This window comes from Humulus lupulus, chromosome 6 (genome assembly GCF_963169125.1).
Source record: "Humulus lupulus chromosome 6, drHumLupu1.1, whole genome shotgun sequence".
Classification (NCBI taxonomy): domain Eukaryota; kingdom Viridiplantae; phylum Streptophyta; class Magnoliopsida; order Rosales; family Cannabaceae; genus Humulus; species Humulus lupulus.
This window is the reverse complement of record NC_084798.1, coordinates 63301499-63320151: the sequence shown is the minus strand read 5'-3', so window position 1 is coordinate 63320151 and position 18653 is coordinate 63301499.

The window sequence follows — 18653 nt, the reverse complement described above, 5'->3', positions numbered from 1 at the left end:
ACAATGAAAACTGCGACTATTTTGCTTACTTGCAAGTTAATCAATTCAACCATCCAATGCAGTGTTCAATATACACGCAATTAAACTACCTATAAATTTACAAAGATAAAATTACATGAAGAAGAAAAAAAGTGAAACCCTAAGGTGAGAAAGAGAGGCTCGCATACCATTGCCAGGAGCAGACTCCTTCATAATAATAATGCATGACCCAGCAAATCCCTTCTGTATATTTCAACACCTACATAAGATACCAAAATTAAGAATGGGAGTTGCTCCAAACAAATAATAACACAAAACTAAAGAATGTGTTCACATTATAAGGACTAATAGATATAACATGTGGTAAATTATAATATCAAGAGCTTTTAGCAGAAAATCATTATAATACAAACTAGAGTGAAAAAAATAAACATACTACATCTGATATGTTCACATTACAAAAAAGGAATTTATAGCCAAAAAAAAAAAGTGTCAGTCTCAGGTCCACAATGATGTGGTAGGTGAACCCCAAAAACAAAGAGTAATGTGTTCTAATTTTGCAGTATAGCCAACCATTAAACCGAAACAAAAACAATGTAGAAAATAGAATCATAAGATGATTATATAGTTGGCACTTATTAATAAATAGAGCATAAACAAATTCTCTTACCACATCTCTCCGAACCTTCTCAAGATCATCCTCAGTTTCAGCCTCGAATTTTTCCGCATAGTATCTTTCCTTCCAACCCTTTTCCGCAAAATTAATCTGTCAAAGAACCAAAAATTTTAAACTATGAGCACAGAACAGCTCAAACTAATAGACAATGGTACCTTGAAGCATGTCATGTATAAACCTTGTCAACTTCAGTAGAGGTGCTAACTGATGCAGTGTTCTTTGGTGCTTGCTTCTTCGTAGCACTTGACTGGCTCAAATTAAATTCCATGAAATTAAATTTACTAAGAAAAAAATGGTCGTGAAAATAAATTAATGTTGAAACTCAAGCTCACAATATACACACATTTACTGAAGCTAAACCCACAGATGTCTCTATAACAGTTTTGTTTTGTGAATAACGTCGATCACGGAAAGCCCATTCCTTTTTTACTTGAAGGATGAGCATTCTTAAGGAGGCTGCGTGTATAAATAAACCAAAATGACAACACAAAAGATCTAATAAGATACGTCTAAAAAAACAAACGCATCAAACGATGGATCCATTATAGGTCTACTAAGAGATGTCTAACAAATCAGTAACATACAAACAGAGATTAATCGAAGCTCTGATACAAAAGCAACAGGATGCTAATGACAAAAGAGCACCCAAACCAAGCAATGAATATATATATATATATTTATGTATAACAAATCTTGCATAAAGTAAGAAAGGTACAAGAAAAGCATGGATAAGGCATAAAATGCAATAATTCAAAGAAAGACATTAAGACTATAATATCTTGAATATTGTATTATTTAATCTTGACTTTTAATGTGCAAATATGAAAAACAGTTAAACTATTGGCCATGGGGAAATGTGTTGGAGAAGATAATTTAACATTTTTTTATGATAAAAATATTCACCATTTGAAAGAGAGACACCATACAGATGTGCACGAACTCACCAATGGGACAAAGTAACAATGAATAATTAAAGCTTCATTTTTAAGGTTCATGTCAGTTTCATCATAAAAAAGTTTATGCATAGGTTAAGGGATCATTTCAGTTTCATATTGACTGAAATTTAAGGACACAAAGAAAAGATTTAGAAATTTGTTTTTGTTTTAATCTCATTTGTAAATTGAAAATTTTGCACTCTATCCTGTGAAAAAGTACGAACAAAGTAAAAATCTTAGTCTAGAAACAAAACTGGTGTAATAAACACAAACACCTAAACCAATATTTCAACATAGAATTCATGGAATAAGAATCTTGTGTGGAGAACCTCAGATATTTCCAACGAGGGAATGTGAGGTAGAAAGTCATTCCCCACAAACAAACACATAAAAAAAAATCATCAATTAGGCACTCCAAATCTCCTTTAACATCTGAGATTCCCATAGCATATGCTAAATACTCCCTAAGGATCCAAATATGGAGAAACTGGACAGAAGATGGAAATATATATTAAAAATAATATGAAATTCTTATGGCCAAAACACACAAATGTAAGTATGTAAACCTAAATATGAAGTATCAGATTACAAGAATGCTTTAGACTAACACTAGAAGTTTCAAAGTGGTAATCAAATTATCTAACAAAAAATTAAGATGTGAAATTTGGGAGTATCAAATTAGAAATATTGGCAGGGGGCAGAAAATTTACCTGAAGTCTCTGGTTCAAGATATGGTCATTTAGATTCTCTTTTGAAAAGCCCTTCACGCTTTTCCCATTCCTCTCCTTGGATTTTACATATTTATTCTTCATGACACCCTACATATACAAAAATAAATAAATAAATAACAATAAAGGATGATGATGATGATGAGAAAACTATAGGAAGCTTCTTATATATATAAAATAACAAAAAAAAAATAACTTGCTCATCACAAACCTCTCTCAAGACAGAAAAATGGACTTCGTGGGATGCTAGTGCAAGCATGATAAGATCTGCATCCTAAATCAAATTCAAATGTTAACATCTTTCAATATCCTATATTGAGTAAATCGGTTCTAGTCTAAATGAAAGGAATCATCAAATTACCAATCCATATAGACAATGCCTTGTATTTGGATCAAATCCAGGCAGGTTTCTTTGCAAACGAATGTATGACATTATCTTATGCTCCCCCTCGCCAGGTACGCTGGCATCCGAAAGAATGACCTCCAGAATCCTCATGTTAATAAGTGAGAATCGATATGCACTAAAGAAAAAGAGAATTAAATAAATGGGTAAGATCATGACAGTTACCTTGATTCCCTGCCACTTTGGATCCCCATTCATTCTCAAGTATATGTAAAAGTGAAGTGCTAAAGACAGCAATGCCATGAATTTAGACCCGGTTGTGATGACATTTGAATCAAGTTTACCAGAATTTTCCATTAAATCATCCTCAAGATTCACTTTTTGAGCAGCCTGAAAAATAATCAAAAAGAGTTACTTCATTACAGGAAATTAAAAAGAAAAGGCAACCGAAACATATGTTCCCTATTATTGAGTGTGATCATTTCCTTGAAGTCAGTGCACATGGAAAAATCATTTTGAAAGAACTCAAGAAACTGTTATGTTAATTGAAGTCTTTCTCTCCTTTCAGATGCTACCTATTTAAGGAGTCTTAGTTCAGCTTGGTTTCATGATGAGAGTTTTGTGAGTTCAACTGAAGTAGTGCTCCCTTTAGAGTGTTATGTTCTTCTACTAAAGTTGTTTTGATACAGAGGTTTGCGTCTTTAAATATTGTACGTGGTGTAATTGTTTAAGTATTGATCAATAAAACAAGAAAGCCACATTGGCAGTTCCTCCGTGGAAGTAAGCTCTTCAAAGAGTTGAACCACATATATACTTGTGCATATAATTCCATTTTCATCTTACTAGTTTACACTACTCTCATTGTTCTTGTAATGCGTCCTTGATTGTGTTCTTAACGAGTGTTGGATCTTAAAACACTACCCCAATCATAACAAATAACAGAGGCAATTTTCAGAGCTCAAAGACAACAAAACTCACCTCCTCAACCGCATCCTTAGCAGTCTTGAAACACCGTGACCTTTGCTGGTTCATCTTAGCTCGAGGCACAACACCATCTACAGAAAATAAATCCAAAACAGAAACTTTCAATCAATAATTTACGAGCCAAACAAAGGTAACTTCAACTCAAACGCAAACTAATTATCTAGTACCCACCAATTTAGAGCTACTTGTCATTGATTAAAAAAAAGTGCAAATAAACGAGGAGTAATACAAAGGCTGTTGACAATGATCAGTACCTGGACACGTTTTCTCAGATTAAACCTTCATGAGATCCCATGACTTCTAAAAAGTGATTCATCCTTTCCAAATTTACCTATGAATTTTTATGAAATATAATAAATAAATAAAGTGTAAACTTGAACTCATGCAAAAACTGTTAAAAATACAAGCTTTACACATATCAACAAAATCATAAGATCAGGCATTTCCCGTGAAGTACACAAATTCCTATCAGACTAGAAGATATAGAAGAAAAGTTTAAATCATATACCCATAAGGTATGACGTATCACAATGACAGCAAAAACTATAAATATGCCATAAACTAAAGGTACTCACCTCAAAGGAATTAGTCAGGTAACCACCCATGGTTGCAAATTCCGTTTTGTAGATGGTCAGGAGTAAATCGATAGCCCCCTAAGATATGTTGAAGGAGAGGAAATGGGTCTCGGGTCTTAGAAATGTTGAAGGAATTGAATGAAAGGAATTTTCAGGTCTCTCGAGTCTCTCTACTGGAATTGTGGAAATGTTGAAGTAGAGGAAATAGGTCTCTCGGGTCTCACAAATTTTCAGGTCTCAGAAATGAAAAAAAAAAAGGCTAAGTGGCGGGATGGTGTAATATATTACCGCCCTTTTTTCATACCCAATATAATACTCTAGCATAATACTCTTTTATTAGTATTATATTCATGTGTTATGGAAAGGGGTATTTGGTGCAGTGACATATATATTTTATAAGTTTAACCTATAGTTTAAGAACATTAATTATAACATAAGGTTTGATTAATATAGATGATTATAAAGATGTCATTTATTATACTATAAGGTTTAGATAGAACTAATAAGATCATGACACTTGTCGTGTGCATGTTTATTTAAGGATTTAACTATAGTTTAAATAAAAGAAAGTTCTAGAAAACTATAGAATCTTCCAAGACCATTAAGAGCATGACACTTGTCACAATCTTGTTTATTTGAGGATTTAAGCATTTTAAAGTAGATAATGCAAAAATAGAAGTTTCTAGAAGCTCTAGAACCTTCCAGAACTTGCTCGAATCTTATATTACTCAGTCAAACCTGATTAATCAATTCAATTATTCTGAAAAAGTGCAATTACATGTTTAATATATTCATGTATTCTGATATATCGCAGCCTAGGAGCCGGTGTATCACCACAAGGGGAATACGAAAAACACATTAACTTCGCACAAACGAAATGATGAGCACTCGGGACATAAGCCCAGGCGATATATCGCCTATGATGGGCGATATATCGGCCCTAGGGCCATAATTTCAAACGTTGTTGAAACTGAGCTTGATTCATTCCATAACCTCTTGACTAGCCTCTGAACGTTTTGACCGAGTCTTCAACACCTGTTGAACGAATATTCAAATATTTTGCAATTAGTACTCATTATTTTTATTCAAGCTAAAAGGAGGTAGTTCACTCATTGAACTCTATAAATAGGACCTAGTACCCAGCCATTTCTCTCATTCTTCAAGCTGTGTTCAGAGCCTTCAAGCTGCTAGGGTTACTATAGAGTGATAAACACTTGGGTTGGGATTTAAGCTTTATCATCTTAAGCTTTATAAACACTTGGGAAGTGAGATATAGAGTGTATCGAGGTGTAGTTCGGTTTTAGCACATCTAAAGGTATTCCTATTCTTAAGTTCATTTCTGTATGATTCTTTACTTTCTTTTAGTTTTCTTTACTCAAATCCTAACTCGTTATTTTCCATTCTTGGTTAAGTATTTAAGTTCTTTGAACTTAAGGTTTCCTTTCTGTAAGCTTCTTCTTGATGGTTTAGTTCATTTCTTTATCATCTCTTTCTTTAGAAATACTCACATTCTTATTGTTGGTTTTAGGAGTGTTCCAAATCCAGTCGTTGTTCTCATAAATCCCGGTATTGGTAAGGGAAATAGGATAGACTATGTAAGCTTTTATGTTTTGTTATGTTTATTCTATGATATATGTATGATATGTTTTTAGTTTTTAGCATATAATTGTTTAGATAACAATTACATAATTTGTTTAGATAACAAACATATAACTTGTTTAGATAACATATCCCAATAGTGTATTCCTTGGGAATATGATTGTTTAGATAACGAGCCCCATAAATTTATATGACTGTTTAGATAACTAAGCCCCGTAAATTTATGGGCATATGATTGCTTAGCTAGCAAGCCCCAAGAAGTATGATGGCCATTATAATGCATGTTGTATAGTCTTATGTTTATGTTTTATGGTATATGTGCTAGTAGATTTTCTTTGCTGGGCATTAGGCTCACTCCTTTATTTTTATGTATGCAGGAAAATAGATATGGGCAGAAGGATTCGTTGTAGCTTGGTTTGTGTATTAAGGATGAAGGGATTCGATGGACTGTGTGACAATTCGAGGACGACATTATTTTTAGTCTTTTTATTATGTTTTTATGTACTTTCCGCATTTATCTTTGTAAACAATTTCATTTAAGTTTAAAGTTATGTTTTATTTTCAATCAATGGGATCCCATACCATTCATTTATGTATTTCAACATTTACCTTAGAGTTTTTAATAAAATTGTGAATGTTTCTTATGTATATTTTCTCGAAAATAGTGTCTATGTATAGTAGTTTTAATGGTCCAAAGTCTTAGAATTAGTTGGGTCATTACATATTCAAACTTCCCAGCACAAATATAACTCAATATCTTGTAATTGGTGATCAAGCAATAACAACAATTCATCATTAAGCACATTTGAATGAACCATGGGTAAATTGCTTAAATAAATTGCTAGAAAATTAGAATTAAGACATAGAGCTCATTAATAATTCAAGCCTCAAAAGATATAGTTCATGGCTGGATTCAAGAGCACAAATCCAAAATCAAAACAGCCCATAACAAAATAAATCATAGTTTAGAAAATACAAGAAAAATAAAATAAAATATTAAGGAGAAGGGTAAGAGAATCAAGCCAAAAAGATGTTCCCAAAATGGTCCTCCTCTCTTGAATCATTCTCTTTCTTCTTATTTTTCTTTTTCTTCATTCTCCACTTTTCCTCTCTAATGGCTATTGGCTATGTCCCCTTTTTTGCTACTATACGTGCCTCTTAAAAGTGAGGATGATCATATATGATATTAGGGCTCCCATTTTCTTTCTTTTCCTTAAGCCCACATGGGACTTTTTCTTCCCATTTGTTGTCTTTTTGCTAAACATGCGCCAACACAATTAAAAGCCCAAATCTCTTCATTTAATCTTCTGCCCAAGTCAAGTTAATTAAAAATAGATTTATATTGCTGAGGTGGCAAATTCTCACGTGACCCAAAAAATGCTTGTTGTTTGGACATAATGCTTCATCATTGCTGCAGCAACTTGAGAATTCCTACACCAAAAATTATCATATTAAATCACATTAAATCATTTCCAATTCACTCAACTTCATCCAATTTATCATTTTCTTATGTATTTTTCCTCATAAAACAAAAACTAACTCCTAAACCAAAATAAAAGAAAATGACTCAATTCTATAGACAAAGACACAAATAACTTATATTTTTTAATCAAATTATAAGCTAAAAGTATTAAAGATAACCATATATTCTAGAGTTATCAACACCTAAAACCCGTAACCCTAAAATATTTTTATTTAATTATTTTTTGAATTTTTTGGATTCTTTTTTTCAAAATTAATTGTCTTAATTTGATAGTAATAGTAAATTAAAATATATTTTAATTAGTTGGGATATTTTAATTAAAAGTAGTTCTTGAGGAACTCACATCTAATTAGATAATACCATCTACATCACTCAGTGATAAATGACAAACCAATCAAACCATTGTTTTTGAAAAGGAAACCTCAGTGCAAGGTCATAGAGGTAGAATCGTTAGACAACCTATTTGTTATGAACACGAAGCACATGTCCTTGTATCAGACACTAATAAGGATGAGCCATTGACATTTTAATGAGATAATGGAAGATCCTGAAAATGAAAAATGGCAAGATACCATGAAGCAAGAAATGGAATCAATGTAATCCAATTCTATCTGGGTATTTGTAGACCTACTTGAAGATGTCAGACCCATTGGGTACAAATAGATATTTAAGAAGAAAAGAGGTGCAGATGAAAAAGTAGAGACTTTCAAAGCAAGGCTAGTAGCTAAGGGCTATAACCAAAGGGAAGGTGTCAATTATGTAAAGAAATTCTCTCTCGTGCCATGCTAAAATCCATATGCATTCTTCTATCTATAGTTGCTAGTCTTGACTATGAGATATGGAAAATATTCATCAAGACAACCTTTCTTAATGGCTGTCTTGATGAAAGTATCAGCATGGTACAACCAGAAGGGTTCCTGAAAGGGGGGAAAATAAAAAAAAGTATGCAAATTGCTAAAATCCATTTATGGACTAAATCAAGCATCAATATCTTGGAATCTTACCTTTGATAAGACTATTAAAACATATGACTTCGAACAAAATATTGACGAAACTGTTGGTATTAAATGATCAAATCAATGGTAGGCAGCAGAATATATTGACCCATTTTAATAAATATTAATACCGGCCATGATCATAAATATATATAAATATTAAATCACATAAATTAGATCAGGGATTACTTCTTGTAGCCTATCAAGTTTCTTTGAGTCTTTTTGTATAAATCAACGATATTTCTATCAAGTGTTCTGAGATCTCACACCTTGATCTTCCAGACCAATCCTCAAACGTGCAAGGACGTGTGTGGGCATGTAGGATTCAAAAGGTTGATTTATGTGACTCCGTAGATGTACTCAAAACATGAGATCTAGAGAGTTTTTGACAGAGAGAAGGTTTCGAATAGTTTTCAGGTTTAGAGAAAACTATCGCTTTAGAGAGAGAGTCTTATTATTCATTATTTTTTAATAGCATGTATATCGGATTTATAAAGATATTTAATCTAATTAAATAATCTTTATTTAATTAAAATATAATTCAAATTAAAATTGATTAGAGATTTTCATTTAATAATCTATTTAAATCATATCTAAAAAGAATAATTAAATAACTGATTAAACAAATTTATTTGAAATTCAAAATTCAAATCCCAGGGATAAAAGTCACTGATGCTAGGCGCCACACACTGTATTGTGCAGTGTGTGCCGCCAAGCCCTATTAGGGTTGCCCTAATTTTCTCATTTTTTTATTTAATCAACTTTTAAGACAAGATATTTAGTCCAACATAAATATTAGTTAACTCAAAATTAACTTTGTCTTAAAATATCAGTTTTAAATTAATATAAATAAATATCATATTATAAATAAGATATTTATTATTATCTCTCTTTATATTAATCCAAATAAGATTAATATTAATTTTAACCTATAGTTTTTCAAAATAAAACCTATATAGTTGGATAATTAATTAATTCACAATTAATCAATTACCCATAATTATGAAATAATTATTTCCTTGCCTTAGAAAATTAATTCCTTTGCAATTTAGTCCTTTCTCTTAACAAATCTGTCTTTTGACATCCTTACCCTTGACTCTGTAGGATAGAGGTGATCTAGGAACCATGAAACTATAATACGAAGCTCCAATAAACTAGATTATTAATTAAACTCTTTAATCTAATAATCTTATTTATTAATTCCACGATTACTCCACTATAAATATGGAATTGCGCTAAGTATTTAGAGAATTATATTACAGAGTTTTCTCTAGTAGTCCATTGATATAACCAATATATGTTGTTGTGTCCTCCATTATTGGTTCGTTAATTAGAGCTCGTCAAAATTACTGTTTTACTCTTCTAATTACCTCTTGATCCATAAGTACCATTAATTCACTAACGAATAGTTAATCTATAATCTAATTATAGATTTGAGCTCAATAACTATTTAGTTCCAGAATCAACCCTTAAGGGGACCAATATTCGATTCGTTAGAAAGGCATGGATTCCAATATTGTAATTCATGTTCCCAGCCATCCATGATATTGAATTTCCAAAAGAAAAGTCATTAGCATAATTATTCTAAGAGACCTTAACGAGTGAATCAAAAGATCGAATAAACATAAACAAGAGTACATGAATACTCAGGATTTAGGCTGATCTACAAATGATCATTTATTATGACAATAATGAGATATTTACATAAAATGACAAGTTTATAAAGATAATTAATTCTCATCGATCCTGTAATATATAATCTCTATTATATACAACACCTTTACTAAGATGTCTATCCACATCAATAATCTGAATCTAGATTACTTGCATCTCAAATGCTTAGCAAACCGTACTAGTAACAATTCATTAATGATTACTGACTTTCGTATGTTACTTTCATTATATATGATCTTAATTCTCTCATACTAATATAAGATCATATTCTCATGAATGAATAGGGAATTTTCATGATATTATTATATAATTAATTAAAACAATAATTATAACATTCAAATATAATAAAATTATACTTTTATTTAAAAACCAATAAAATGTCTTTACATGCTTTTAGGTCATTAATCCTAACAGAAACCTATGTATATAAATACATCAAAGATAAGGTAGTGGTTTTTTTAGTTCTTTACGTGGACGATATTATACTCATTGGTAATGTTGTGGAAACATTATCAAACGTAAAGAATGGTTAGCTAAGAAATTCCAAATGAAATAATTGGGAGAAACGAGTTATGCATTGGGAATCGAAGTCCTAAGGGATAGGAAGAACAAGTTTTTGGCACTTTCTCAAGTGTCTTATATTGATAAGGTGCTAGAGAGATTTTCTATTGAAAATTTCAAGAAATGCCAGTTACCGACCAAACATCGAATTGTTCTTTCCAAGGAGTAGTGTCCTAAACACCTCGGAAAGAAGAGGATATGAGAAAGTATCCCTATGCTTCAGTAGTTGAGAGTTTAATGTATGTCATGATCTTTAGAAGATCAGACATCTATTATGAAGTGTGAATCATTAGTTGTTATCAAGAAAATCCTGGTTTGGAACATTGGATAACGATAAAGCACGTTCTCAAGTATCTTCAGAGAATAAGAGATTATATGCTTGTTTATTCTGAAGGTGACCTGAACCCCATTGGATATACTAAATCTAATTTTCAATTAGATAGAGACAATCGTAAGTCGACATCAAGTTCAGTTTTAAATTTTGGTGGGAGAGATGTAGAATGGAGAAGTATCAAACAATACAATATTACAAATGCAACCATGGAAGTTGAATATATAGCGGCTTCTGAAGTAGCTGAGGAAGCAATTTGGTTCAAAAAGTACTATTTTGATATGGAAGTCGTTCTAGATATGGATAAGCCAAAAATCATTTACTGTGACAACAGTGGAGCGGTAGCTAATTCAAAGGTTCCAATGAGTCACAAGAGGGGCAAGCATATTGAAAGGAAATAAAATATTGTCAAAGAGTTTATATACAAAGGTGATGTGACTATTATGAAGATATCATTAGATCAAAACCTGGCCAACCTATTTACTAAGACACTTCTTGCTAAGTCATTTGATGGTCATGTGAAAAATATGGGATTAAGAGACATGCCCCATTTGTTGTAGGGCAAGTCGGAGATTGAAAGGATTTATGTCCTGAAAGCAGATGTAAAGACATTTTATCATGAATGTTAATAAAAGTGCATTTTTATTGTGAATTTTTATCTCGATTATTGTTTGAATAATAAATATAAATATAAAAAAAAATTCAAGTTCATTTATGAGAGTATAAACTTGTATGGGTACAAAATGACTAAGATCATAACTAATGAATAAAATAGTCAGGAACATATTAATATAAGGAATCATTAATGAATGGTTGCTAGTACAATTCGCTAAGCATTCTTTGAATGCATGTGATCTAGATCCAAATTAGTGATGTGGATAGACATTTTAGTGAAGGTACTTTACATTATTAGATTACATATGACAGGACCGATGTGAGTTAGTTTCGTTACAAACTTATTGTTTTCCATAAAGATTTAATTTATTTATATCAACATGATGATAATATGTAGATTAGTCTAAATCCTGAGTAATGATTAACTCCTATTCATGTCTATTGATTAAATTGTTAAGGCTTGCTTATATATTATACTAATGAGTTTTGTATTTTAGATTCAATGGAATGAATGTCTGGGAACATGTTCTTACAAGATTTGGAATCCAACGTTTCCTAATGGATCCTTTATATCTTCCCTCAAGGGTTAATTCTATAATTGAATAGTTATTGAGCTCAAATTGATGATCATATGATTATAAATTTACTATTCACTAGTGAATTAATGGTACATAAGGAACAAGAGAAAATTAGAAGGGTAAAACAATAATTTTGACCAGCTCTAATTTATGAATTAATAATTGGAGAGCAGAAGTATACATGAAGTGATTTTATCAATGGACTACACGAGATAATTCTGTAAATATAATTTTATAATTACTAAGAGTTCAATTCTACATTTATAGTGGTGTAATAAGGGAATTAATAAATAAGATTATTTAATAAAAGAGTTTGATTCATAATCTAGTTTACTAGGGCTTAGAATTATAGGTCCATGATCCTCAAGTCACCTCTATACAACACAATCTAGGTTGTGAATGTACGTGATAAATTAAAAGGAAAATGGACTAATTTGCAAGGAAATTAATTTTCCAGGGCAAAGATATAATCATTGGATAATTATATGTGATTATTTAAATTAAACTAATATGTTTTATTTGAAAACTATGTATTAGCTAAATATAATATTAATCAATTTCAAGTTAATTAATATTGAGAGAGAATAATATTAATTTATTATATGATAATAATTTAAATTAAGTTTGATATGATAAAGAGATTTTTGAATTAAATCATATTTATACATATTTGAAATAAGAAATTATTTTACATAGATATTTTATCTTATTAAATAAAATGAATAAATGAGAAAATATCATGCGGCATTTAAGTGCCACACATCCCATCCTTGTGCTTGCACAGTGACTAGCACCATCCCTAGGGTGGGACCCACTGTCATGACACAAATTAAGTAGTTACTTATTTGTGTTATTTATTATTTACTTAATGTGTTAATTTGATTAATGTATTGAATAAATAAATAAAACCTAAACCTAATGAGATTTTACCTAGACTATATAAATATATATATATATCTATATATATTGTTCTAGGCTGTCTTAGGAGAGACAATCATAATTTTCATAAACTTGAAAACACACCCAAAGAGAAAAAGATTAACTTTTCTCTATTTCTTTCTAACTTTTTCATTCTCTAAACATCTGGATATCATGTGTTGAGTACATATGGAGGTATAAATTTTCCCTTAGATGCCCACACATGTCCAAGTGTATTGAGGAATGGCTTGGAAGATTTCAATGTGGATCTCATCGTTGCCTTCGTGGATTAGATGAACATTATTTTATACTAAAAGATAGCGACGATACTGATAGGCAACAAGAGATATTAGACCTAACTTTTGTATGCTTTGATGTATATATATATATATGTTGATCCTAGCTTGGTATTGATGAAAAACAATTTCTTAAAATCTTCTGCTTCTCTCTCATTTCATCTTTTAGTACCAAGAATAAATATATATGTCTTTGCCTTGCTTTTGCTCATCAGTTCTATCACCTTCTTACCCTATTTTTTTTAATGTTGTACCGTTGAAGATTCACTTGTCTCCATTTCGTCAATGGTGACTTGATCGGCGTGTCCCATTCGAATTAAACACCCTTTTTTTTGTAGTTAGTTTCAATTGTGTTATTGGCTAGAGCTCTCGTGGACGCACAATCTAGGAACCACCATGGTTGGGGGGACATGAAATTTTGACCTTTCTAAACTTTTTATGTTCATCCAGCTGCCGTACATGGGGAAGTATTTCCCTTCCTTATTTCTAATATTTGTTTTTCTATCAAAAGCATATTTGTTGCTTATGCCCCATGACTCCACATTTGAAGCAGATATTAGGATGGCATACATACTTGTATTGTACCAACGCCAGTTCTATATTCTCTATTTTAGTTTAGAAACCAATAACGAGAGGCTTGTATATTTTGAAAATGACTTAGAAACGCAATGTGTCGGTTCAATATGAGTGAGCCCGATCTAGAATGTGGTACTTCTTTGATGCTACATTGGCAAGGGTGGACACCAATAACTGATGGGAATTTGAAGGACGTTGATCCAAATAGGTTTTGTTTTGAAATCCACTTTAGTATATCAGAGTTCCACTAACAAAGGCTCAAGGGCTAGAAGAACTCCTCCAACGGACCATGGTCTCCAATCTAGGAACCTTTGATCATCTTCTCCGGTGTTGAAAGTGGAGACCATAAAAACCTACTCAAGATCCTAATGTTTCCACCCATCATAAGCTGATTGAGCATTCATTAAAGTGTCTTTTAAAACGTTTCAAGAAACCCTCTTTTTTAGAAAATTTTATCAAGTATACTACAACAGTGAACGTAAATGTTCATTGAGGGGGCTTACTATTGGGGTTTTATGCCCTAACTAAAACTCAAATTCTTTGTAATCTCATTTTATTATCAATAAAAGAATAGAAATCATTTTTGACTTAGTCAATAACTTTGCTCACATGTTTTGTTTTCATGTTTATTTGTTTAATATGAACTTCTATTAAACCCCAAGCATATAACTAATCATATTTATAGTGACGTAATCACAATGGAATATAAATTTTATTATATGTTAAAAAATAAGTCAACCTTAAGATTAGTCAGTACACACGATTTACACTGACTTGCCAATCTACGATATGATCTACTTACACATTGTAGTGTTATGTTCTCTCCAGAACCTTAACAAAGTAGATTAGATTTGATGTGTTTGTTACATCAGAGTGGACCGATATTGACAGTAGATAGGATAAGTAAACATACCGTTATTATCTATTCTAGTCATATCGTATAGTTGACGATAGGTCAATTCAATCTCAATTTTGAGTGGTTAGTATTCTAACTAAGTGTATTATTTGAGTTCTTTGACTTGTTCGTTACTAGTTTACTCTATTGAATACCCATACTTACATCTTGGGAGCTCGGTAGTATAATTGAGTGGGAGTGTTAATCATAGATATGAACATCTATAGCTTCTGATGAAGAAGTAAAACAATGGTTTCCTTTTAGTTTGGTTCGAGGTGCTAATTGATTGAGATCTCCTTTCAGTAATCAATATTAGTTTACTGAAATATCATTTACAAGGAACTAAGTGTTATAAGGATAAAATACAATGAGGGTTAAAAAGGTATTTTAGTGCCATCTCATTGTAGACCATCTATAGAGGATTGAGTGATAATTATGGTTTTTTAACAATGGATAACTAATAACGTATCTATATTGCTTATAGAGCATTCTATTAATTAAAGAAAGCAATTCTGAGTCTTTAGTGGAGTCATGAGGAATTAATAAGTTCGTAAATTGATTTGTTAAATTTATGATAACTTATTGGAGCTTGATTTCATATGTAACGACCCAGATTTTCAAGACTCGATAATGCGGAAATATAATGTTTTCATTTAACAAAATGTCTCAAAAACCCATAGAAAAAAAACTTTTTTAAAAAGTCATATGGCCATACTTAACATTTAGTTACAAACATGTTTTATAAAGAGTAGCGTGAGCCTAGTTTAGGAAAATTACACAACATTTCCAAAAATAAAACGGCTTCCCAAAAGGTCGGTCCACATGTACATTTGCAAGGAAGACTCCAGCGCTCACTGCTCTGCCTTGCCCTTGCTCTTACCTACAACATGAAACAACTAGGTAAGCGAAAACGCTTGGTAAGATCAACTTTCAAACAAAGCATGTAGAGAATTAGGGTTCCGGACCCATCCGGACCCTACACAATCAATTTCAAGAACGCTAAAGCGTCCTGGCAAACTTATGGTCATGCCTGATAACCAAGGATAAATTAATTCATAACTAGATAAAAAATCCTGCACTCAGAAAAATCCCAGAACAAGCAGATATATTATATCACAACTATATCTTATCAACAATTATATCCCTGCACTCAGAAAATCCCAGAGAAAGCAGATATATTATATCACACTATATCTTATCAACATTTATATCCCTGCACTCAAAAAATCCCAGAGCAAGCATATATTTTATATCACAATATACTTCGAGACCAACGCTCGACAATTTCCAACAATTCAGGCATAACGCGCCCTCCAACATAATTGTTAATCTGTAAAAGAGAACCGAGTCTCCACACTAAGATCTAGCCAATAAATATTCTCATCAAGGGTAACTATCGTGTTACCTAGGGCATTGCTACTTATCCAAGAGTGTAATCCAATTTACACGGTTTTACGGAGACTTCTATGTTAATCAGTGGTGCTGGTGAGCAGTTGCCCCTAGGGTGTTCAGCCTCACTCAATCTTGACAACCCCTAGTATCTCTAGGCACTCTCACTGAATGGCCAATATTCACAGCTGCTATCCGGGAATAACTTATCAGAGCACTTGCTCAGATTCTAACCGTCCAATGATTAAGTAAGCATGAGGGCCCCTAGGTCCCATTTATTTTGGCACCCCTAGGTTTAACCAACTTATCCTCATCTCATGGCCACTCGTCACGGTAATGAACCGGACATAAATAAAATCAAGCAGTGTGACGAGGATCAACCGTCTAGGATATGACGGACATCTACCGTTCATATTTTCTAAATCAACACTCACTAGACTGACGTCTTTAAGCAACTTTCTATGACAGTCTATATATGTTCATCTATCCCTATACTAACATACAAGACAATAATCATTTCATGTTGCAGCCATACAATATAAGTTGACTTACTTGGAGTCCTTAGCGCTCAGCAGGTTTTCACCCTCCAACGTTCAGTCCAGTTACGCTTAGCCAATACTGAAGTTATCCATACAGTATACTCGGATTAATTATGGCACTCATAATTCATTATTATTATTTTTGGCAGTTTGGTCATTTTAATAAAAGTCATTTGTAAGGATTCATAATCCTTATTTGGTTTTAAACCTATTAAGGAAACTCATACAAAATATTTGAGACTAAACCTTAAGTCTCGGGGAGACCTATCCTAAGGTCTCGATACCTAGGCTCGGGTATCCCAATGGTATTTCCCCACAATCCGCTAAAAATCTTATTCTTTCAAGGTATCGCTATTAACCCGCACTTTCAACTAGTCGGTTAAAATATGTAAGATTTTAGCCGGTATTATATCCAGAAAATACAAATCAATTCCTTAATTATTTTTAAAGAAAATAAACTCTTAATTTTTCCCTTTTATTTTTCTTAAGGTTTTAATCTCTAAAACCGTTCTAAGAAAATTGCCTAATGTGTCTTAATTAGGAAAACCGTTAAAAATTTCCCATCTTGACTAATTAATTTTCCAAAATAAATTAATCAATTTTACTTACTAGATAAATAATTTATTTAATTATTTTCTCAAAATATAGGGTTTTAAACCCTCTTTTAATTTATTAACTATTAATAAATTAAATCTCTTATTTTTAGAAAGAATCAAAACTCTTAAATAAAAATAATTCATTTAAACTCAAAGGGGTAATTTTAGTGAAAATATGATTTCAAGACTTACCAATTTATATCTTGAAATAAGCAAAATTTTACTTTTTACCTTATGTTCCAAAATCTCATTTTTACACTAAGTGTGAAAAGCCTATTTTTCACATTTTTAACTACATACTTTGTTAGTTCATAACTTGAAATTTACTTACCCAATTGTTACCAAAATTTCCCAATTCCATTTTTGTTATGCCATTTAGGTCTTTGTAAAATCTTAGGTCAAAATGAGCATTTTGGATTGGTGAAATCATTTTCCAACAATGAGGTAAAAATGACCTTATTTTCAAGTCATTATTTTTTCCAAACTTTGACAGTTAATAACTTTCAAACCGTTCCATATTTTTTTACCAAATTTTACAGTGAAATAATAGGTTATTCCAGCAACATTTCTGCAAAAATTTAGAAAAAATGGGGTTCATTTTCCCTTTACAGTGGCTGTCCAAACATGGTTCTGAAAATAAGAATACGAAAAAACAGTTTTTTACCTAAACTTTGAAATAGCTTAACTTACTCATTTCTAAACATTTTTTAGTGTTTCAAAAGCTCAATTTTATGTACTCAATCTCAATAACATCACAGTACAATTTAATTTTACAAAACAAATATACAGTGGCTGCTTGACCCCTTGGAAGTCACAACTCAAAACATGTTTTGTTTTAGGGTATCCTACAAAACCCTTGGGGGTTTTGGTTCCCATTTTCAAAAATCAATACACATGCATCATAAAAATTATTAAACAACTACCATAACCTTATTACATCACCAACAAGAAACTTTAAGCATTAAATATACAAAATAATGCTTAAAACTAAAAACCCTACAACAAAATCATCAAAAGTAAACTTTTTACCTTTTTGGTGTTCTTCCTTAAGGTTTGGACCTTCCTATTAGCTTTGACTCCTTCAAAACCTTTCAAAAACCCTAACCAACTTCCCCCAACAACATAGTAAATTAGCTATTTGAAACTCTATGCTTAAAACTTTACAAAAGTCTAGATTAATGAAACTTTACCTTAAGGAAAACCCTCCCTAGACCAAGACTTAGCCTCCAAGTTTCCTTGGTGTTCTTGAGGTTGAATATTGAGAGACAACTTGAGAGAGATAAAAAAAAAAGATGATAGTGAGAGAGTGAAAGTGAGTGGTCGGTTCTTAGGGGGAGGTTAGAAGAGTTTATACTACTCTAATTTATCCTAAAAACACTCAAGTGTTT